This window comes from Bombus pascuorum, chromosome 12 (genome assembly GCF_905332965.1).
Source record: "Bombus pascuorum chromosome 12, iyBomPasc1.1, whole genome shotgun sequence".
Lineage (NCBI taxonomy): Eukaryota > Metazoa > Arthropoda > Insecta > Hymenoptera > Apidae > Bombus > Bombus pascuorum.
Genome location: NC_083499.1, coordinates 8930905 through 8955121, shown reverse-complemented (window position 1 = coordinate 8955121; position 24217 = coordinate 8930905). Strand labels below are relative to the sequence as shown.

General features: G+C 44.6%; 1 protein-coding gene across 3 annotated transcripts in view; it reads right to left on the bottom strand.

The window, feature by feature from the left end:
• Positions 1-66: 66 nt before the first annotated feature.
• The window catches only part of LOC132913034 (uncharacterized), a 143669-nt gene continuing 119518 nt past the window's right edge, over positions 67-24217 (bottom strand). For all 3 annotated transcript variants that reach the window (XM_060970948.1, XM_060970946.1, XM_060970949.1), the window contains one exon: positions 67-2861. The gene's annotated coding sequence lies outside the window, so the exon portion shown is untranslated. The remainder of the gene's footprint in view (positions 2862-24217) is intronic.

The window sequence follows — 24217 nt, the reverse complement described above, 5'->3', positions numbered from 1 at the left end:
GTTGAGTTGACAATAAACGAACGCGTTAAAAGTGATATCTTTGGCGAAGGAAAGACAGGATCGGAATTGATTTCATTGTCACTTTTATTGAAACACTCTTTAGGGTACACAAGCTATCCTAGATAAGCATTAAGGAAAGTATAAAAAAAACATTGAACAACTGCTTACGAAATCACAAAGTGGATGTCTGTTCTTACGATCGATAAACGTATCATTCGAACGCGTGCATTCGAAGGCACAACGATCCTCGACCCTTACGCATCGAGTATTTCGCCATGAAAACACGAATCGTATGATGAAAACCGACGTGCCGCCTTGTGATGCTGAAACATCGTTTTACGTCAATCAGGCGCAACATGAGGACGCGGACAATGATACACCCAATGCCCTGTAAAGAACTAGACTTAACGAAGAAAGGACACGAGGAAAGAAGGACAAGGTTATGTATAGGATAAAATATGGATATTATATCATATAAGATGGTCGAGTGGAAAAAGGAAAAAAGTAGGGAGTTTTACGCGCTAAACACTGGCAGCATTGCAATCTGTTCTCCTGGCAAAATCTCGGCGAACGTCGATATACGAAATATTCGTCTTCGTTTTACGAACGATTATAGCGCACAGAGTTCCATCGTAAAGGGGACCGAGTGCCTTCTTACTCGGATTCATTACGCAAAATAGAATGTTTATCATGAGAATCCAGAATCTTCTTAACATTACAACTAGTGAAACTTATGTTACAGAGAACTGTGACAACTATTATGACAGATTAAAACGTATTCTTATTATGAAACTATTTTTCAAATCAGCATTTGAATCGAATTCTCTTCCGGTTCTATCTTGCCTTTCCTCCGAAATCGAGAGGAAAATGATAGCGGGATATTCGAATCGTATAAATGCACAACTCTTATCTCGCTTGATTCTTTGAATATTCACGAGCTCTATCGTCATTATTATTTGTTCAAATATTTATAACTACACTCGTCTCGTCGACATGGTTCGTTGGTTACTTCCGCTCGTAAAATTTCATCGATGAAAAAAGAATAAGAGTAAAAGGAAAATTTTTTTAAAGAAACATTGTAAAAAGCCTAGCCTAACCTAAAGTACGCTTAAAATCTACTTAAATAATAATCACAAATGTGAGACCAAGGTCCAGAGCGCGCAGTCTGGCCAGGACCATTAACCGACAGGCGGTCTCGATACCTGATTTCCGATAAAGAATTTGTTAAACAGTTCCTTTACGCAATCTCGGGTGTCACAGGCCTTCGTCGACTTTGTTCGAAACGCTGGACGCAGAAATGAATGTAAATCGAAGAAAAAAATTGTAAAACCAATCGATTACCCGTCCGAATTTTTACTCGATAATTATCCCAGACTGAAAAAATGAGAGTCGGAAGGGTACTTCGTTAATATTTCACTGTTCTGTGAGTAACAGGTAGAATATTCGTCGAACCTCGAACCGGAGCTGTGACAAATGACTGGTGATTTGTCAAACTCTCGTTCGTTCGAAAGGTGAACAACGTCTGTCAGAAAGAAGTTTCCTTTTAATGAGAAAGAAAGGAGGGGAAAAAAAGATCAGAATTCATTAAGCCTCTGTCCAGTGAGTCGACGACTATCGTCACGGAATCTTCCGGTACCGGGAACCATTGAAATAAAAAAAAAAAAAAAAAAAAACAAAAGAAGATGTAGAAATAAATGCCTAGCAATTAACTTGAAGACACTCCGATAGTGAAATATTATGCAACTTACATACTTAATTGGCCTTAAACGTAAACAGTAAAGTGTAAAGTTATGACTTAAGTACAACCACAAGAAGTTAGTCATTATTATGGCATTCATAATCCTTAACTACGCTCCCTATTAGATTAACTAACGGCGCGTGTTAACGTAAATCTCTCTGCTAATCGTGTGCCTGATGATTTTTCGCAATCTCCGCATCGCGAGAAGCGCTTCCGTAATCGACCACCTCTCATCCTCTACCGCCTACTACATTCGCTATTTTTTGTTCCCTTCCTTTAGAGGCGATCTCGTAATTTCATAAAACCATCCTCGGATACTGTTTTCATTGATCGTTCTGGATCCAATCGATTATTCTTCTCGTTTCGAAGACGACGCAGCTCTATTTTTCCACGAATTATCTCTCAGTAATTTCTCGAGATCTCTGTAATTACAAAAGTCGCTCAAACTTTGGTAGAGCGAGTTTCCTAAATCGTACGCCGAGTCTCTTCGCGTTTACGTAAAAACAGGACTCGAAAGACCAATCAGATTTTCATCTATCTTATTCCTCTGGATTACAATTTGTTCTTTTTTTTCTTCTTTTTTTTATAAAATCGTTCCCTGAGTCGATTTTCAACCTTGTTTCCTACTGTTACTTAATTAAGTATGTCAGATATTCAGATTTATTCTACTCTAAAGCTACAGAGATCTTGCTGCTAGATCGCGAGTCGTGAGCGCCGTCTTTCGAGTACCATTTCCGGTTCCTTCAGGTCATCCAGTTAGCGTCGTCACAGCCTCGTCTTCGAGATGAAAGTTGAATGCAAATCTTCGACTGATAATCGACTGATAACAGAAAGCACGCGGTATCTGTTGCGATTCTTGCTCTTTTCTCGTTCTAACCGTCTCTCGCGGTTCGATGCGAGAATGATTCAAAAGGTTTTCGAATGGCTGTCGCGAGTGCGAGGAATTAAAAAAAAAAAAAAAAGAGAAAGGGACAAATGGTGGGATCGTCGACGGACTCTGGATCCGTCCCTCCATCGTTGCTTGAGCTCTGGCTACGAGTTTTGATTAATCGAAGACATCGGAGATCCTTGACGCCCCATCCGGACCGCTCTTTGCCTTCTTCAGCCCTTCGTCGGTTCGAATCTGAAATCAAAAGCTGATACGTTAATCGAGTCGTGTTGATTTATCGATTATTCGTATAGAAAGCAAGTTTAGTAGGATAAAATTGGAAAGATGTTATTTCTGGGGAATAATGTAGAAATAATAATCTACTTTAGTATGAAAATATTATTATTTATTACCCCCCTCGAGAAAATGAACTTTCTTAAATCTAATCTCGCTCTCGTTTGTCCCTTTCTCTTTCCGTCTTAACAGGAATGGTGTCAGGATAGACCGATAGACGGATGGTAGATCGGCAAAGAGCCGTGTCCAAGAGCATGAAGATCTCAGCTACCACCACGTGCTGGTTTCCCGTGGTAATCGTGGAAAAGGAGAACGATCCCTGGCGGTCGAACGAGCAGCCCCGATAATCGACCCTTCGAGCGTACCAATAATTTGACGTAATTTAATAAACGCGACCCTGGCGTTCGTCGTACGTGCGCCGGGTCGCGCGACTATCATTACCGACAGTTTGATCGTATCTGGTCAGTGCGTAATGACGATGCACCTAGTCCACCGTCAGTGCACCAGTGCTCGATCATCGGTCATGCAAATTGCCGATGCAGAATGCAGGCCTGCCCTCCGCGATACTGACCATCTCTTTTACGTGGGAAACAATGTATCGTGGCGCATACAGGAGAATCCAAGGGATTTCTCGATTCGTTGATGATTCGTGTCTTGGAAACGGAGCTAAGATCACAGATAGACATTCCTTCAGAGGAGTGTCTAATCTGTCGAAAATTTCCGAAAGCTGGAACAGGTTGTAAAAAGGAGTAGTTCCAGAGGAACATCAAGATATTTTGTACGAAGTTACATCTCCTTTAAATTCAGATATTCTGATGTCTGATCTGTCAAAAATTTCCAAAAGCTGGAAGAGGTTGTAAAGAAGGGGTAGTTCCAGAGAAACATCAAGATATTTTGTACGAAGTTACATTTTCTTTAAATTCAGTTATTCTGATGTCTAATCTGTCGAAAATTTCCAAAAGCTGGAACAGGTTTTAAAAAGGGGTAGTTCCAGAGAAACATCAAGATATTTTGTACGAAGTTACATCTCCTTTAAATTCAGATGTTCTGATGTCTGATCTGTCGAAAATTTCCAAAAGCTGGAACGCGTTGTAAAAAGGGGTAGTTTCAGAGAAACATCAAGATATTTTGTACAAAGTTACATTTCCTTTAAATTCAGATGTTCGCTATATTTTCGTTTAGTCAGAGGAGACACGAAGGCACTCGAGCTCATTCGAGTTTTCGAGGCTGGCGTTCATTTCCTGCCGCCACTCGTATATTCCCGCTACCGCCACGGCCACAGGCTGCGCGTTCGTAATTTCCTTCGGTGCCATAATAAACGGCCAGACGAACACACCAGCCATCCTGTGCTCGCGTTCTCTTATACATATACACGCATCTTGAAGATGGTTAGCGGCGCTTTACGCTCCGTTTGAAATTCAATTGAAACATCAAGAATTTCAGTGGCGGTTTGCAGTGTTAAAACGACCGCTTTATTATTCGTGGAGGACGTGCGGCGACCCGTGCGGGATAGGTCATGATCGAATAAGTAATGAAATACGTCGATTCCATCGCACAAGTGGATCGTTATCAAGATGATTCATGAGAAAGATGACAGGGGGAAGGTAAAGAGGGCAGAAAATGCCAGCGTTTACAGCTGTTTCAGACGTTTACCTAACGACTAATAATATCTAAGAATATCCGAGCGTTTTATACAATTGGTAATTAAAATTTCACGACGATTTATTATCGCCGCAAAATAATACCGGTGGCGTAATAACGTGTTTTTAATAATGGTAAATGGCGCCCACAGGCTTACACACTCGCTCGATTACCTGAATATTCCTAATCTATATTTATCCTTTTTATTAATTTCTTATTATCGAAGTAGGAAAAGATAAAAGTAAGAGCATAAAATATATTTTAAAACGCAGCTTTCTTCTTGGCTTTACTTCGGTTGGGCGAATGCTTCAGCACGCCCTCACGATGGCGTTCCATCTAGCCTGTTGCGTTCAACGTCCCCCCAGACGGAGGATTCACGGCGAAGAGTTACGAGCCTTCAGACTGATTATTATTAAGCCCCGAAGATTTAAAGCACCGCTTTGTATACCTGGCTAGCGCGGCGAACGAAATTCATTTAGCGATCGAACAACTGCGACGCGCTCGACGTTTTAATCAATCAAACGGGTCAATAGCTTCTCCTCTCCTTCTTCTCTCCTCACATGGCCCTCGCCTCAGTTCTCCGTTATCTTTCGAACCTAGTCCTTTCATTCAACGAAGTTTCAAACGATTCGAAAAGCACCTTGTTAGAACAGATTTGTTCATTTGACGGAATAGAAATCAAATTGTCTTTCGACTCGGATTTTTCATGTTTCCATCAACAGACACGTTTCATCCATCTGAGGTTTGAGCACGAAACTTAAACAACTATTATCTTCGACAAACTGAAGCGATAAATCTTATCAGCGAAAGCACATCGGTGATTGTCTACCATCGATAGAGGAAGATGAAACAACTAATAGAGCGGTGTATGGACGTACGCGCGGAAAAAAGGAGCAAGACAAAGGATGCAAGGGATTCAAGGTCGCGTTTGTGAAACGGCAATCGAACGAATCGATAAATCTCCAGGCGACTATCGATACCGCGAACCCGCCCCTATGTACAATGTTGTCATTGCGCGGTGCGGCATATTTGCAAATTATTTATCACTCGACGGTACGTAGCAATTACTACGAGAGCCTCAGCTGAGGTATTTCATTCGACGATAATCGTGCGAAATTCGCGTTCGACGACGGTCGAGGCTTTCGCGTCGCTATTAATAATCGTAAACGATCATTAATTTTGCGGCTGATGTTAAATCGAAAATGTGATTTTTCCTTTTTCTTTCTCCTTTTTCCCCTCCTTTTATTTGCATTGAAAGCAGGCAAGAGGCAAATTGAAACGCGAGAGGAATCTCTGCGTAAGATCGATTCTAAATATAGACCGCATATTTTATTTTTTATTCGAGTTAAACGCAAACCGTATTGCGTCGTTACCGTACCGTAACCGTACGCTAAAGAATAGGGTGAACAACGATAAACTGGAAGATGTAACGTTTGCGAAGTGTGACGAATGATACGTGAAACAGTTTGAAGAATTTCAAAGGGTTAAGGAAAGTTTCAGCTACTCTTCCAAGAATCCTTTTCAACAGGATATTTTCGTCGAGAGCGAAAAGAAGTTGGCTTTTGCAGCTTTTGCAGTCTCCTTCGTGGCGTCGTATCGCGTAGAGTGAATGACACGACACGAGTCGCCGCGCATGGTACGCCATACGTCGGAACAAAAACCCTTCTGCCGTTGTTCCATCGTGCGTGGCCGCACAATGACCGTGCATGTATTTATTTTTCGGCGACTATGTGTGACCACCGCGTTCAACCAAAAGAAAATTATACCTCGCAAGTTGGAAAAAAGGAAATATTACAAATTGGTACGAGTTTCAGAATAGTCTAATCTCTCGCTTCGATCGTTCTATCGTCCTCGAAGCTATAAATATTAGCACGCCGATAAAATAGTAATATTTTCGTAGCTTACTAACGCGTCGTATTGTAAATCGTTGAAGAACGATTTTTAAGCGTCGACGAAAATTCTTCGTGTTAGAAGCGACGTTTGCTCGGTGCACGTGTACTTTTCGCAAAGGCCGGTGCCGCGGTCCGGCCGTCGGTGTGCAGAGGTCACCGACCCGGACCCCTTCGCCGGCCCAGGATTCGCTAAGGAGGCCCAAGCTGGGCCAAACTTTCGGTAATGAACCCATTGTTGTACCTGCCACCGTTTATCATGTTGAAGTCGCGTGAAACTTCTTTCGCTGAAAGAACTTCGTCGAACCGAGCCACTATATTCGATTCAAACACACTATGCAGTTATTTCGTGGAAAAAGCATGGAAAATGAAAAATTTGTAAGCTGTTGCAACCAAGACGGTAGGATTCTTAAGCCTTCGTCTTTGGGACGCGACGTCCTCGAAACATTTTACGATAATTTTTTAAGTTACAGTAGAATAGTCGTTTGAGAGGGGAAACGTTTGAAAGGTTGGAAAACAAAGAATGGTTACAGTGGCCCGTTTCCGTGCGGACAGCTGCGACCAGGTACTTACAGCAGGCTTCATAAAGGAGGACCTTTATTGGCAGTCGACGTCGCTTCGTCGCGTGGCTACAAAAAAGCCTCGCTGCAATCCAGCCGCGAAAAAATTCGCTCTCGCTATTGTCCCAGTGCTGAAATGCCCTTACACTCGCGTATGAATATGACTATGATGATACCCGTAGCAGCGTGGGTCGCTTTGTTCCTCCTCCTCGCTCTTTCTTACCCCGCAGTGGCGTAGGATTCGCCAGGATCCGTATGTTACACGAAAATCGAACGCAGCTGACGCTTTTCCCTTTTATCGAATTTTAATTACTTCCTTTCTGCTATTATATGCCGACTGTCGTGCCACGAAGCAATGGGAAGGTTTAACGTTTAACGATAATAATCGTAGTGACGGCTGTAAAATTTTATGGTAATCGTGAATGCTATTGTTCACAATTTTCTTACGAAGAATTATCCTCCTTTAATGCCATATTCAAGAATGGTTGAACAATACGAGAACTTGGAATTTCAAATGATTACTCGACGATGAGAAATTTCATAAATTCGAGGAATATCGTATTTTACAAACAGCGATATCAAACTTATACAAATATAAAGTTCCAAAAAAGAAACCCAAGAGCTTGGCACTCAAAATTTCTTTGATAGAGACAAATTTCAGAGCCTGCTACAGGCTCGAAATAGCCCGAAGCGGAGGATGCTCAAATTCCAGACAGGCAAATGTCGGCCAGTGAAATTTGCACGTCCCATCGTTGGGGAGTAACGCTTCAAGAACGATTCGCGGTTCAACGACCGATCGTTTGCGAAGCCCTTCAAAGCCTGGCAGCCAGTCGGACGTCATATCTCAGCCGCGATCGTCTCGAAGGAAACACTTCGCTTTGGGATTCGCTTTGCTGCTAACACACAGCTTTCGTCTCTCTTTTCCAGCAACTCCGCGTTCCTCTTACTTTCTTTCTTTTCCTCTTTTTCTCCGTTCGCCAATAACGTCGAAACCCGAGGATATTTTCCACGAGACGTTGTCGGCCCTCGTAAAGATGGGTCTTAACATAATATCGCTTGTGTAAACTGGCGTAAACTAGCGTAAACGAGCGTGACGCGATTGCCAAGCAAAGTGGGTTCCCCCCTACACGATGGTACGCCGCTTCCTCTTCGACGATTTTGGTGAACTGTCGCGCGTGCCACTTCTGACCAACAGTTTTCCTCTGGTGTTCGTAATTAAATAAAAATAAAAATCAGCCAATCGACAAATTTGTCAAACGCTATTTCACAGTTCCAAGTCTCAGCTTTCTGGAGAAGCTCCAGCGATAGAATTATTCCAAGTTCGTCGAGAAAACGATGATCGATTAAGTAAATTCTCTTATCGGTAATCGGAATTTTTCACAAAGTTTTTGCATCGTGACCAAGTAGAACGAAGGATGGAGCAACACGGTGAGAATATTCCGCACTTGCGGCGTCTAGCTGGTGGAACGAGTCAGCTCGTGGCCACGGCCTTGTTTCCCGATCAGAGGTCATACAGGAAGTCCTTTTGCAGAGTTCATACCCATAAGTTACTTGAGCGGCCTTTGTCGCCGTCTCATGTACCGTTCTCAACCATGTTATGCTACTCAGCCGTACTAATACGAGAATCTTAGTTAAATCTTGGCCGCTTATCGAGAATGAAATTCGTGGGAAGAGCGTAGCCTGGCGAGACTCGGGGCACGTGAAAGGGAAAAATCGAGCCGTAAAGCCTTTCTTTCCTGTTCGATTGTTTGATACCTTTGAAGTTAACGTGCGTATACTTGGTGAAAGAATTCTGAAGCTGACGCCGCTTTAAAATTTTATTATCTTTACTCTTCCACGATTGCATCTATTTGCTGCTTGGAAATTTTTATTCGCGAAAATTCCAATATTTGTCATGTACGGAAAATAGACGTATCGCCATAGCTCACTGCGATACGACCAATAAATTTAAATGATAAGGGTAGCGAATACGACGCGAAGCCGCGTAACGGTACGTAAGGCGCGAGTCCAGAGGTGTTTCAAAGGGACATTCAAACTAGATTCAGTTTGTCGAAGGGAGAAAATGTAACAACAAATAGCAGGGAACGAATGAGCCAACTGCATGACACGTGCACGTAGGCGAGCAGCCAGCTATTTTCCGATGCACACGTAGATCGTACCTTCCTTCCTTCGTTGCACGCGCTGCACAAAGCGCATTGTTAGCAATCGGCCGACCCAGATCGCTTCGCTCCATTCGGCTTGACCGTGGTCGACCGGAAAAGAACTTCGAATTCTGCGAACTCCGATCTAACCTCCAAATCTTGTAAAGCTAGTTTTATCGCGATGGCAATGTCGGGAGGAGACCCTGACACACTTGTTTAAAATACAAATTTGTCAATTTAATTTCTTTCCTGTTCGATAAAATTTTGGAAAATTTAGATAGGAAAGATGGACGAGGTTTAGATCAGCGATTGAACGTGCAGCTTTGAAACACCCTGTATGCAGATACATCACACTTATCACGCGCAAGCAGGCATCATTCCTCTTCGTCTCCTTTTTAGGATATCGCAATTTTATCCTGTCATCGTCTTATTGGATAGAATCTTCTTTTTTTTCCTTTTTTGCACAATCAAGAAACCCTATGTCATAATCTTTTTCCTTTCGTGACAGATGCTGACAAAATACAAATCTCGAATCAGCCTCGAGTCGAAACAAACGACGACCGAGCGTAAAACAAATCTCTATGATAATCCAAAATACGATCACGTAACCCGACAGTTTCCTAAATTACATCTGCCTACATGGTACAGTTTGTTTCTGGCGTAGCTTCCTTCATGAATATCCATTCTCTTGGAACGATGGTTTATCGGGAGAAACATGACGAGCCAGAAGGTGAACGTTGCCAACGATGAAAATCGTTACGTACAGGTTGCACAGCTTGGCAATTGCATAGACGGGATTTTCGCGCGTACTTGATGCGGTGGGTAATTATTATCGGAGCGGATCGCGCTCGGTATCGATCGGTATTAATTGGCCGCGCACTTTCACTCGGTGACCTTTATAATCGGCCGGCCGCAATAGACGCCCGGCACAATTTATCATTGTCACCCGGAGAAAACTTAATTGGTGCCGATGCAACGTATACCCCTAATTGATTTCCAGCCATCACGCCTCGTTCTCTAGCCCTCTGGTTGCGCAACCAGCTCCGTGATCTTCCGTGATTTCCGCAGGTGTTGCGGTCAACGTCTGTTTCGCAGCAACAGGTACGAGCAGCGTACGTCGAATCTTCGACGGAGATATCGTGGCTACAGAAAGTATTTGCCCAATGTAGAAGGTCGGTATTGGCAAGACGATATTCATGAAGGTTAATTTTTTGTTGAGAGATATCTTTTTATCTAGATATCTAGAAGCTCACGTGGAAAAGGTGAAGTTGTTTTTTTCTCTGAGAAAGTTAATTTCGGAAGATTATATCCGATTTTTGCTTTTTTTTATTTTTAAGGAAGAATTAACGTGGCAACTTTCAAGAACGTGGAGACCGAAGGAAAAATTAGAGAAACAAGTCCATCTGTTTTGGTAATCGATCCACGTAATCGATAGTTAGTTTCTTAAATCAGTTGTTGGTTTCTTTATTTATCTCGTTGGAAGCGCAAGCAGTCAAAGGTCTTGACGCGATTTGCATAGCCACGCATGCAAGGGACTCGCCTATTTGCAAATATAATTGCACCCTTTCCTTCTAAGTGCAGGATACGCAAGCTTTTCCACCCAACGTCGATCTGGATCGCGCACATGATTATTATGGTGATTCCTTAATCGAGGCAATTAATCGAGGCGTCCGTCGGAAATGCCTAGAAAAGGGTCTCGGTGGTCGACGTTTTCTTCCAGTGAATATTTTGACGCAACTTAAAGATCAGTTTCGAGTTACGGTTATGGGAAGAGATTGCCGGTATCGTTACGAGATATCGATTTTAAGTTTCTCACGATTATGTTACGCAAACGAAAGTAAATGGAAGAAGGTAAATGAAATAGGTGGAAAGAAAGTTCGATTATGAAGGAAATCGATTTTAAGACTGTGAGAAAATATTCTTTCACTTGTTCTACTATCTCATGTTATCTTTTCTTTTTTTCATATCACAAAGGGAAAAGATCAAAGAATGTCCATGGACGTAACAAAATTACAAAGAGCAGAGTGACTACCGACGCTGTTCGAAGCAGGGGAAGCGACCTTGACAATCTATTTCGCGCGGACTACAGGACCAACATTAGGACTGACGTATGGAACCAATGTTTTGCATCGATCACAGCATTCAACTATCAACTATAAGCAAGTACACGTTCGCCATTATCGTGAACACGATTCGAACACGAGTTACACGATCGTACAAATTTCAAACAGCAGTCAGCATCGAGGTAGTCGGACCACCCTGTACATAAATAGAAGGAGGTTATGTTCGCGTACGAGTGTTCGTCCGAGTTTCTACGTTCGCCAGAGCGGCGAAGGTCATAGTTAATCGACCGAGAGATACATAGTCACTCTGGTTACAGCGGGAAAAGTAACGACTGCTATAATTGTGGCCCTTCGTTTCCGTTTCACCAACGTATACCAGCAACGCACAATTTCCAACGGTGAAACGATCGAGCCTCGAACGATCGTTCCTCCTAGTACGCAAAGAAGAAAAGAATAGACGAAAGAAGAAAAGAAGTAACGAAGGGCTCCGGCGCGTTCCAGTAGCGAACGCGATTTTCTCACGCGGAGAACACGATTTTCCATGTAGAACGAATCGAAAGTGGAAATCCGTGAGATCGAGCAGTCTATATATTTCCAAGCTGAAGAAGAGGATGTTCCATGATGGAAGAAAACGCGTAGAGAAAAGCAGGCGGAGATTGAGATATAGGAAGGGGAGGAGGAGGAGGAGGAGACAAGGGAAACGGCACCGTTATCGACACTCGTTTCTTTGTCTCGTCACGTAAAAATGCTCGTCCGCTCTGATAGCAGAGGACGAATGTGCGAACCGTCCGATAGAGCCACGGTGAAACTAGTTTTTGATTCTCGGTACGCGGGACCTTTTAAACAGGGAGTTGTATCTTTCTAAGAAGCTTCGCTTGGCACGATGCGACGTTGCAATGTTTTAACGTTTATCGCGTTTCGTCGCAAAAGTGCCAAAGTGCTTCCTATTTCAATCCCTAAATCAACATTGCTGCAATCTTCTTCCATCTTTATCGTAATATTAAATCTTCGCTTCGTATCGTTGGATCATAGGTCTTTTATTAGAATTAGGTCTGAGGTGGATAGGTCGTGATAGGTGCGGCTGCCTAGCGTAGATGTCGCTGCTGGGGTACTGCTGCTTTTCTTCTAATTTAGAAGTCGTGGAAAGAAAAATCGGACTACGATGACCGGAATTTGAACCTCGGTCCCGAACGTTCGTAACCTAAGGCGCTAACCTCTGCGCTGTCGTCGTCCGACACTGGTTGGTATCGTCCGGTCGTATTTGCTGTCGAGTGCCGCCACAGGTCTTTTAGCTGAAGATCGATTTCGAGTAGATTAATGGAAAATAGAGAAACCCGTAGGTCAGCGATACCCATGTTCACGCGAGTTGTATCGTTCCCGTGGTCGGAAAATCGATCACCGTTAGCAGCACCGTGAACGGGCGCGGGTTTCGCGCGGTCGTGAGGCTGAATCGGGCGGCGCGCGGCGTCGATTCGTACGTGAGAGAGGATAACGATAACGGGAGTGCAACACACGGACACACGCCTGGGAAAACGATCCGCGCGTTCCTTCGTCTTCCGTGAGATGCGGAGATCGGCGACGGTGTGTAATACAATGTTATTTATTTAGCAGCCGAGAGGGTTACCGATTAAAGCGATCCCATGGCCTGCAGGAGAGCAGCTCTCGATGACGAGTTTCTCTTTCTCCTCGAATCGCGTCGTAATCGGCCCCCACCCCCTGCTTTCTTGATCGCTGCTTGCTCGCTTTTTACTTCGCTCGGAATCGGAACGGAAGCTCGATGAGCCCATTAATTCGCGCCTATACCATATGGCCGTGGCAACGCTGAGATTCTACTCATCTTCTTTGGTTTTTCGTTTAGAGATAGTTCGAATATTTGTTTATCGAATTATCTTCGGATTTAGCGACACTTTGATTCGATTTTTGGTCTCGCGCTCTAAATCGCCTGGCGAATCTTAAAATCCTAAATCGCTCATTTTGTAAAAAGTTCAAAGGTAATCGTTTAGAGGGACAAGTGTCGGGAACAAAAATCAATCGGTAGAGTCGATGAATTTGTAAAGTTTGTAGGCGCGTTACGAATGGCGAATGATCGGTTGCGAGTGGAAAACACGGAGGTTTTGAATTTCGCGGGCAATTAACCGCGCGTAATGCTCTGTATATCAGAGCGAGCAAGCGCGTTGCTAATGTTCCGTTCGATTTTTATAGTCACGCAAATAGTTTACGAGGCTCTCGTGCCCGTGCTCCGCTATCGAGGCACGTTCGAGCGAATCGCGTTGCCGCAATGCAACTCGCTCGGATTCGCTCTCACGCGGCGCGCTTACTCGCCTGGAAAATTATCCACTAACCCAGTGACACTGTGAGAAGCGGCGGAATCTTTCGTCAATCGCTACACCTCGATACGTGATAGTCGGTAGCCTGTCTAAACCTTCTCAAGCTTTCGAACCTTTCAGCTGCAAGATAAGTTCGTGTTTTCCTTCAGCTTTCAGAATTTTTGCAACTTTCCACGCGTTCGAATAAAAGCGCGCGTCGTTGTCAAAGAAGTCTGCTTTATTTTTGACTCGTATCACTTTTCGACAAAAATTTCTGCTTTTTGCTCTTTCTACTTTTTTTACCTTTGCCTTTTGATTTTTCTTCCGTGTTTCCTGTTTGGACAGGCTTAGGACAAAGATCGCGCAGGTTTTAATTCGAGATTGCATTCGCGACTGAATTTAAAATAGGAGAAACACGTGTTCGATACGCTGGCGACTCAATTAACGACGATAAAGGTTCGATCGTGAATGGAATGTCGGCGAGTAGCCGCGGCTGCTGTCGCGATTGCTGGTCTGGAAAATTTTCCAGTAACCCAGTGACACCGTGCTCGAGACCTTCGTGGAGTTGTTCCCATCCGCGTAACGCTCGTTTGCGAACGATACGATCTCCAGGGTATTAACTTAATCTGCTAGCGTGACCGGTGACACGCGTAGTGTCAATTTTTTCCTCGCGATTCCGTGAAACCTTCCTCTACGTACATTTTAATTATCCAGGAAACAGCTAAGGTATCTAAACGTCTTCTACTCTAAAAAAAGTTGCAGTTTTCTTCATTTTTTTTTTTTTTTTTCATAATACTCGATGAAATCTGTTTGTACGTGCATCTGTGGATTCCTCTAACTGTACAGGAGATTGTATCTTGTATTCTGGAACGAAAATGCAGTTTTGTTAAATGCCAATCATTTGGTAGCGCACAGCGATACCTACGTATCTGTACGTCTGCGAATTCCCTCGATTATTCAGCAAGTGGTATCTTCCATTCTGGAACGAGCTTTGTTAGAAGCTGATCTTTTCGTAATGCTTCAACGAAACTTAACTGAATCCTCAGAGATGAAACATCTAACCGTAATCCTCAAAATTCAACCATTTCGTCCGAATTCTCAGCGAAAGTCATTTTTCCGTGCTAAAACGTTTGGAAATTGCCCGTATTCCTCGATGCCTGTTGGCAGTGTTTCTCGAGAAGGCAAACGCATCGGAATATCTCGAATCAGAGCGTGAAAGGCCAGAGCGTGAAGAGCATCGAGAGTTGTTGGAAGAGTCGCGTGTTCGCGAGTGCTCGAGCGTCAGAGGGATCACGTGAATCGCGGATCGCCGGTGCTAGAGGTGAAAGAGGACGAGGGGGCGGAAAGGGGCGAGGGAGGTGAGGGGCACGGACCCGTCGATATATTAGTTATGCTCGAGGCGAGGTGAGGCGAAGAAGCGGAGGCGAACTCTCCACTGCCAAGGCGGCGCAAGGCGTGGTCTGTCCCTTTACTTTGCCTTCGCCTGCTTTCTTCTTCTCCTTTGCTCTCTTCTGGCGCTGTGCTCGCCTTCCACTCGCCACAAGCACAGGGTGTTCCTCTCGTAACGATTTTCATCGAATTCTTCTGCTTTTCGGGGATTTCTTCTTCGTCCGGAAGAATTTCTTCGACTCTCCGTGTGAAAATCGAAGCCACCTTTCGTTCTTCCATCGGAACATATCGGCGTTCTCAGAGTACAACGTTCACTCAGAGTTCTGTTAAAACGATAGAATACTTCGCAGAAGGTAGATAATGTAGGTAACAGATAGCTTTCGAAGCGGAGGTCGCATATCTATTGCGAAATTTGTTAGCATCTTAAGTACAGTCTTCGGTATTTCTCAATTCTTATTTGATATCTCCAGGTATCCCTAGAAGGTAAGGAGGGAAATAAAAATAGTACTAGCGTCGTTTTCATAATACACAGTAGGCAGTTTTTCGTAATGAACTTCTCGAACATACAGAGATCGTTCTATCGGAGTTTAGCATTAACAATGAATTTCTGAAAAGAGTACGGAACACGATATCGTTACGTAGAGCCTGAAGAAAGTAACGTTTCTACTAACTTTTCAAATGCACTTCTGACAAAAACCTTTGGGACAGTCGGGATAATCGGTTCGAAGGGAAACACCCTGTATAAGAGTAGGTTCGACTGGTTCACCTCCGCGGCTGGCAACAACTAACGAGCAGCTGTCGGTAAGGGTCCCGGCGACAATAACCCGTGCATTTTATATGTTCCCTGGTCGTGGCTGTATGCATCGATGCATCGATCTCGGCCGAGGCTTTTCTCGCGAGCCGCAGATAAGCGGTCAACGTCGTCTAACTGTTCGTCATTAACGTTATCGATGTTCCCCGATTCGCACAATCGTCTATATTTCAACTCGTGGATCTTTCTTTAATTTCGAAATAGCAACGCAAACTCTTCAACATGAAACCTACAAAAGTATTTTAAAAATCCTTAAGAATTCTTTGAACGTGAGATCTCTAACAAGAGAAGAGATACTTTACACCTTCGTAAAAATGAATCGTGTAAAGAGAATCTGTTACTTAAGAAAAAGCGTGGTTGTCACAACAATTCAAAGCTTCAGCAAGCAGGAATAATTGGCGCCGACAGCCCCGAGGCAGCCGTCACGGTCAAAGTCGGCGCCGAAACCTTGAGGCCTCGACATCCGGTCGAAGCGGAGGAGATCCTCGATTTGAGATAATGCGTTCTTTCCTCGCCGGCTGCCGCGCTGAATTTCGCCTCGATTGTTCTCGCGTGAGTTGCTGCCGAAGGGAAGAAGGTCGCCGCGAGGTCGTCGCCGTCAGCCGCATCGCGAAACCCCCGTGAATTCGTCGCGTAATTCCGGATTATGCAACGTCCACCATTACGCTTCCGTTGACACATTAACTTTGCAAGAAACTCCGGACTCTCGACTCGAACCTTGAAGCTGTAAGTTTGAGACTTTGTTTTGTGAAAGTTAAACGACTTTGGTAGCAGAATAATCTCCCTTCTTCCTCTACTCGTCAAACATCGACCCATAGAAAGCACGCATCGACACAGTCCGTGTACCAGCCAGTATCCACAGAAGAAACGATCCTCTGGGATCTCGAAGTTTCCCGGAGCGTGAAATGATAAAAGGCGTTGGAAAAAGAAAGGAGACAGCCGGATAATTCCAAGTGGCCGGCATTCAAATGCAAAACGCATCGTACTTCCCTAAGAGAGCTGCTGGAAGAGAGAATCCGATGGATTCCGAGGCTGGGAGGAGCAGAGATTCGAAACGCAGCCACGGTGAACTTAACCGGCCGGCAAAAGCGCGGATTCGCAGGGGCCGCGGCGAAACCCTGAATAATTCATGATCATCTGGCAAGGGTGTGACGAAAATGGCGAAAGGGCGCAAATGATCTGCAGTCGGTAAAGCGCGGATTCCGCGAACGAAAGGCCGCGAAGCGTCGGTAAAATTCAAATAACGCGTTCGTGCGTTTCTCCCGTGTTGTAGCCGTGCCGCGCCAATCCTCCGGATGAATTCCTTCGAGGCCATCCGATACGAAGTGGCCTCGAGACTCTGTGTACATTATATCATCTATCAACTTTTTTGTTATATTTTTGCTACGAGTGATAAACATTTTCCTTCCTATCTTTTTAAATGATAAGTTGAAAAGTTGGAACTACCGTACTGGTGACTGTCAGACGTACTAGAAATGAAACTAAAGTCGAGTTCTCCGTGCATATTATAATTGTAACGATCTATTGCAGGATCTTTCTGCTTCGAAATGTCGTACTAATTCTAAAGCTGTGAAATATACAGCCGTTTCTATTTCAAATACGCGTTAATGCTCTTCTGACATGTATAAACCTACTGGCTGTCTTCCAGTTCCTTTATCGTAATGCGTATAAGTCGTTGAAGAGCTTCTCGAGCAACTTCTCTTAAAATTCTATTCTGAAAGAGCGTAAATAGTGCCAGAGAATGATCTCCGTCAGCTAATTTGTCTTGAAAGCGTCTAAAGAATTTTTCCATTTGAGAAGCAGCTCGAAGCTCGGCAGCTCGCCGTGAGAATCGAGCTTCAACCGAGAATCAATTCCCACACGAAACCATCGCTGTATTGAAATCAATATTCAGAGGAGGAAAAAAAAAAACGGTGGAACTGAGTACGGTCGTTGTTGGATCGGACAGTTAGTTTCCTCGTGGCCTCGACGACGCGTTCAGGCCTCGTCGATGATTATCATCGGCCAGGAAGAAGCACAAGTGGCCCGTTATGAGCGGATATTACGTTCAAAGAGGCCCGCGGCATCGATTAACCGATTAGAATATCGATTAATATCGGCACCGCGACGTTATCATCGTTCGATCGACCGCACCTGGCCTCGTATGGGAGGCCATTCGAAGACCCTGCAGATGCAACCATCCCGAACAACACGGTAGGAGGAAGTGCAACGCTATGATTGTATGCTAAACGATATGCCATATACGAAGTTCTAGAAAGAAAAGTCAGACGAAAGAACACGTACGAGCTTTTCTACGTTTCGCTGGCTTCTTTCCAAGCGCGAACCATCGTGAAGAATCGATGGTCGATCGAGATTCAAACGGGATTGAAAAGAACGAGAAGGAAATGGGCGTCGGACGATATCGAACACCAAGAAGATCGATCGGTGTTAGGTAAGTCATAACGGATGTGTCTGATCGTGAAGATGCGAAAGCTCGAGCTTCGAAAAATACGCGATTCGAACGTGCCGCCGCTGAAATTAAAAGAATTTCTAAATCGCGTGCTCCTGTGTAGTAAACGTTGAACGTGCGCTTCGATATGTGCGAGATTCAAGCATATAATAATTGTTATGGAACGAAACATAAAGTCTGCAAGCTCGGGTTAAAAAGTAACTGGAATTTAAAAGCTCACCTTCCGATAAATTCACGTTACAGGTCTACAATTATAGCGGCTGTATACGCTCCTTTGTTAATTTATACCCCTTTGTAATATCATTCTACTACTGTAATTACGTCAGCTCAGTATCTTGTTTCATTCCATAACATTACACTTCCTTAGTACCACTATCATAATGCTATTAGCCTGTAACATCGCGATCTTCCATGCTACCGCTATTCTCTTTTCAAACGCTTAAATATTTTTTCCCTTGTACGATCGACACCATACAAGCATCTGAAAAACTGGCCGATTTCCCATAAGGAAGCGGCGGGAGCGTGGACGCGCGATGCTGTTGGGGTTGTACACAAGAGGAAGCATTTAAATTAATTGGATGAGGTGGTGAAAACGCGGAAAAATCTATGTTTTTTTGCGGTCACGGGGGAGGATGGTTATCATGAAACGAAGGCAGAAGAGAAGCTACGGCAGCAGGAAATTAAGGGGAAGGCGTATAAACCGATGGAAAAAACTGGTTGTGCCTGGTGCGCGAGGATATAGAAGCGAACCGATAAGAGTTAATTGAATAAAAGGACGTAGATGACGTGGCTAGGTTTCCCAACAACTTTGGAAACGCAGCTCCGAACATCTGTGTAAATATCCATTTCAAACATCTAAATGCCTTTACGATTTTTTATATTTTATCCTTTACCAGCAGACAAATTTTCTCCCGTCAAAGCTCCCGGCAATTTCAACTCTTCTTTAAAATCCAACTCGACGTATCGTTGTTATTGCTAGCTACTTAACGATTCTACGGACAGGATGATACTTCTTTCTTTAATTATCAAGCAGTCGAATCATTTGTAACATCTGCGTAAATGCATGTTATCAAGTCTATCGAATTGATTGGCAATGAGAAAGGATTCAGGCTGGTTTCAAAGTAGCGATATCTTGAAAGGTTCGATCACAGGATTACATCGAGAAGGAAAAAGCGAAAAGGGACAACGGATCCAGTATAGGAGAAAAAAGCGTTGCGCAAACGTCGTAAATCACGGACAGAGTTAGAGCCGTATAGGTGAAAGTAGTCCAAACGGTTAATACATCATTCGAAAGCGGACAGGGCGCGCGTTGTTCGATCGAAATCCGTCCACGGTACTGGAAATCTAACGATGATAATTACGATATGAAAATTTCGCTGTTGAAACCAAGCGAGATACGGATCATCGGAATTAACGATATTTCTTTTGCGCGACTGCCTGTGTCGCCCCTTTAATTTGAAAGGTTAAAAAGGCTGCCTAACGAGATCAATGAATCGTTCTTGTCGTTTCATTCGAAACGTTGCCACAGTTTGTTCTGGTTTCGAAAGGGATCAGAATCCGCGATGCTCCACCTTTGATCTTAATTGAAAACGGATTATCTACATTATAGCATTACATTCTTAACTTCGTAGCCGCATTCTGCGCTGGTTTTAATTAATCCTATCAGGAAGTCGAACGCGTTACGATATCTAAGAATGAGATGCTTGAAACGCTCGCGTTTCATTAGGTAACCAAGTATTTCAAGTCGGCGAAGGCTGCATTTAATTATTTCTTTATTTATTTGTTTATTTAAGACGAATATAAGAACCATCATACGTCGAAGAAGGAAAGAAAATTTATACGTACACCGATATGAGATTAAAAATAGAATGTTTCGAGCAGAAGTGTATCTCATTTTGGATCAATCGAACGTTGTATATAGTGATCGAAGGATGAGATAGGAATAGGAAGAACTATGATACAAGATAGGATCTTCTTGCGTACTAAATCAAATTCTCATCTTCCAAAAATAGTATCGCGAAGGGTATCGGAGGCTTTCCGTGATGAAAAAACATGTACGATGCGATCGAAAGATTAATCTCGATGGGTCGTGTCACTCACATCAGCGATAACTAATAGAATATGTATGACACAATGTAAACAATATCTGTATAACACCGGACAAGATTCGAAAGAACAAGTAACGACGAAACAAACGAGCTACCATCCTTTATTCTTGGTGCTGGAAGTTGCTGAAAGTGGTTGAGCACAGAAGCTGCTTCGTTGTACGCGTTTGCTCTAGGGCACGGAACGATCTCGGCCTAGAGTCTAGAGAACGGCTCCTAGAGCGCACGCGCTTTCACTTACGGCGGGAATCTACTTTGAGGCCAGGTGGACACGTGGCTTGATGGACGAGGTGATCGCGATTTCTGACCACGCCTCGGAAGCTTTTCTCTGCGTTGCTAGGATTGCGCAACCAAAGGACTGTAGCCTGCGATGCGTTCGTTTCCACGTATACCAGCCACCGTATTGCTTGAAATCGAATCTACGAAAACTTTGAGCTTCGTCCATTAGAATCTCATTTAGTCTGCTCCAGGTTAATTCAAATCCCAACTTCATCTTCCATACATAGCATCCGATTCATATTGCTTCAAACTTACGAACTACGGAATCTTCAGGTTCGTACAATGCAGTCTTGTTGGATAAGGAAAACTTCTGCGACGTCCGATTCCAAGAAAGAACGAAGATCGGTTGTATAACCAATATATCGAATCTAGAGACGAGAAAGAAAGCTCGAGGTCGGTGAGTTTGATCGTTGGTCGATAGAGAAGCTGAGGCTGCTGGACGAAGCTGACGAACCTAGGTCTTCGACCCTGCGGGCGCCACGAAGGAGTATGGCTCTCTCGCTATGGCGTACAGCCACTTTGCCACGACACAGCCATAAACATCTCTGAATGGAGACCACCCACCGGCCTGCACACTTCTCGGAACCGCACTCGCGCATTTCACAAGAACACCGAACGCCGCTCGCAACGCCGAGCACCTCCACTCTGCTTCCACTTTTGCGTGGCTCTCTGCCGTTCCTGTTCGAAAAACCGCGCTGGCTATTCCACGTCGAATAGCGCACGCCAGACCTCACAGGGTCATCGATCTTTTTTCCCCCCTCGTACCGATACTATGCGCAGGGAAACGAAGTTTATTCGAAGATTCTACTCGACAGAGTCTTCTCAGAGAAGTTCGTATGGATTCAGTAGTTTTGAGAGGGATTTGTAGGTCCTTTGCTCTCGAATTTACGTTTCGTATCGGAGTGTTGAGCCGCGAATTTATCAATGCTAAGGGTGTAGGTTTCAACAAACGTTTGAAGATGTTTGTGAAAGTTTGCGAATGTATTCAGAAATATTCGTATCTTCTCTTTATTTGCGAACTAAATTAGTGGATTTGTCTATGTTTCCTCCGGTTGTTAATGCGACTCTTTCATGCGATTTTCCGACGGAATACAATTTCGTTCCACGGAATGTTCTTTCTTTCTTCTCTTCTATTTTCTTCTTTTTCAAAGAAAAGCTCCATTGTGCGGCGAACGACGAGGAGCAATCGCGAAGCAGGTCTCGCGGAAGCAAAGCGAAGAAAAAAAAGGAGGAAGAAGAAACCAGCAGGAAGGAAACAATATGCGGAGAGGCGGTCGCAAGCGGCGTGCAAACACCGGCCAGTCCGATTTCACGGTTAGTCGTAAAACACTGGGCTCTCGGCCGATTCCGCGGAGCTGCTCGGCTATGCAGGTGCTTTCGGTCCCGCAGAGGTGCACGCCTGCGTGCATTTTATACGCCGTTGCGCGCGTACGATGAAAAAGGGGATCACCTCTTCTGTTCTATCGAAACTACGAGCAACCGACAGCAGGAAAGAGAGATCGGATCGTAAAGCAGCCTCGCCCTCGTCCCTCTGTAACAACGCTACAGATCGTCCTGGTCGATGCTTACGGAGAACACGGCTACCGGATCACGAACATCGAGGGATCGTTAACGAAACTATCGATGGAAAAGCGAATTTCTCTGTCGTCTTTCGAATTTTCTTGTTCATCTCCCATTGCGAAAAGAAATGGGAAGCATTCTACGTTAGTAATTTTATTCTTCAATTACGAGAATTTTCTGAACTGACGGAACTTGCGCCAGTAAACTCCATCAAGGACGTTACGAATTATAAATTGAGACTTAACTGTGAATCTGCATAGTTAGCTGCGCGTCGTTTCGTCGAAGGTACAGCTATCCCACGATACCATGTAGAAGCTTGTACGTTTGAGAACGGCCCGAACGGCTCATCGATATATACCTTGGCGTGAAGCCGGTTGAATTTTTGTACGAGCCAGCGAGCAATGATCGCGGCGCGATTAGAAACGAAGAAACTGCGTGGTGCGGCCCGTGAAACGGTGTAATCTAGCCAACAAGTATTACGTAACAGAAGATATACGAGCATCATGTGTATTATGCGATGACCAAGGCGGTCTTCAGCCGCGAATGTTGCAAGTCCGGTTAGGTGGCCGCCGCTGGTTAACACGAGGTAGATTCGTAACGGAACTCGCGCGCGCGCACAATTTCAGCGTTGTAGGATTATAAATTCGCCCGGCCGAGAGCCGCAATCTACAATGTGCACACTGTGTCCACCGTGTCTCGGCCGTAAATTTATTATTTGCTGCCCGTCCACCTGTGATAAGTGCCCACGAACCTCGAAACTCTACCATTTCTCTTCTTCCACCGGTCCATCGTTCTCTCTCTCCCTCCCTCTCTCTCTCTCGCCCTCTCTCTCTCTCTCTTCGACTCGTTATCCATGCTTACGTCTATTTTTGTCGGTCAATTGTTGCATACTTCACAGCCCGTGACTTTAATTGAATTTATATCCGACCTGTGTCATATTTACCGTTTTATACCGGGATTAGAGTTTATTCAGTCTCGAGGGACGTTAAGTAGTATGGCTGAAGGGTGGCGAGAAAGTTGATGAAGTTCAAGATGTGTTTTAATGGCGTTGTTCGATGGCTATTCAGCGGTGATTCGAGAACGAGATTTAGAATGTCGATCGAAGGTGATACGAATCACTTTCGCTTGTGCTACGTTACGGAACAGAGGCTCAGGGGGTGTGGACGTGGTCTTATACTTGGATCGAAGAGTTACTGGAGCTACAGTCGAGGCGTGAGCTATCGACTGTGCAAGGCTACCGTCCCCACTACGAGTCACGCGCTACGAGCGATCCCCGCTCTTGTGTCTCAGCCACGTGGTTTCCGGTCTATCGTACATTCGATATAGATGGAATTCTACGAATCGTCTTTTACTTCCTGTACCTCAGGCTGCGCGTTATTTTATCGTTCAACAACGGGGGTGTTACTTATTTCGAGCCGAGGATCTTGCACTTTGATCTTCGTCCTTTACATTGTTCAGAGATCAGATACACGGTGTAGGAATGCCGATGAAACTCTGTTCGCGCGTAGCAGAAGAAACGGTAGAAGAAAACGTCCTTCAACCCGAGGTACCTCCGATGCAACAATTTCCTCTCACGATCTTCGCTACTGCGAACTAGACCGCTTCTCTGAAACGCGCTCGATCCTCGAACGAAGCGCAACGATGTTGTAGAAACCTCCCTTGCCAGTCGTCCTTCCGCCAGCCAGTTGAAGAAGAATCGCACAGGGAAGACGGCCGACATATCCGCATTGCTGGTCGAGCGCGTTTCTCCGCGTTCCCCGCGTTGATCTCCAAGACGAATGCGTAGCGTGGCGTACGCTTGATCGGGGCAAGTGTAATAAACCTTGGACCGGACACACGCGAGCGTTGTACGCTCGCAACAGCGTAGAGAACACGGGGCCAGGAGTAATGCGCGCCAGTGCATAGTAGTAATAATAAAGTGGTAGTGGTTGGCACGTCACGGTCCAACAGGCCGATCAACCGGCCGTGCGGCCAGCCGGCTACTGGTCTCCGCCCACGCACAAATATGCACGTAAGTACACGGAGCTACGAATCGTCGTTGCACGGAGGAGGGCCGAGCAGGAGAAACGCCGTGCATGCACGGCCAACACTGTGATAATGCGTATTGTAACGCGAAACTTGTCG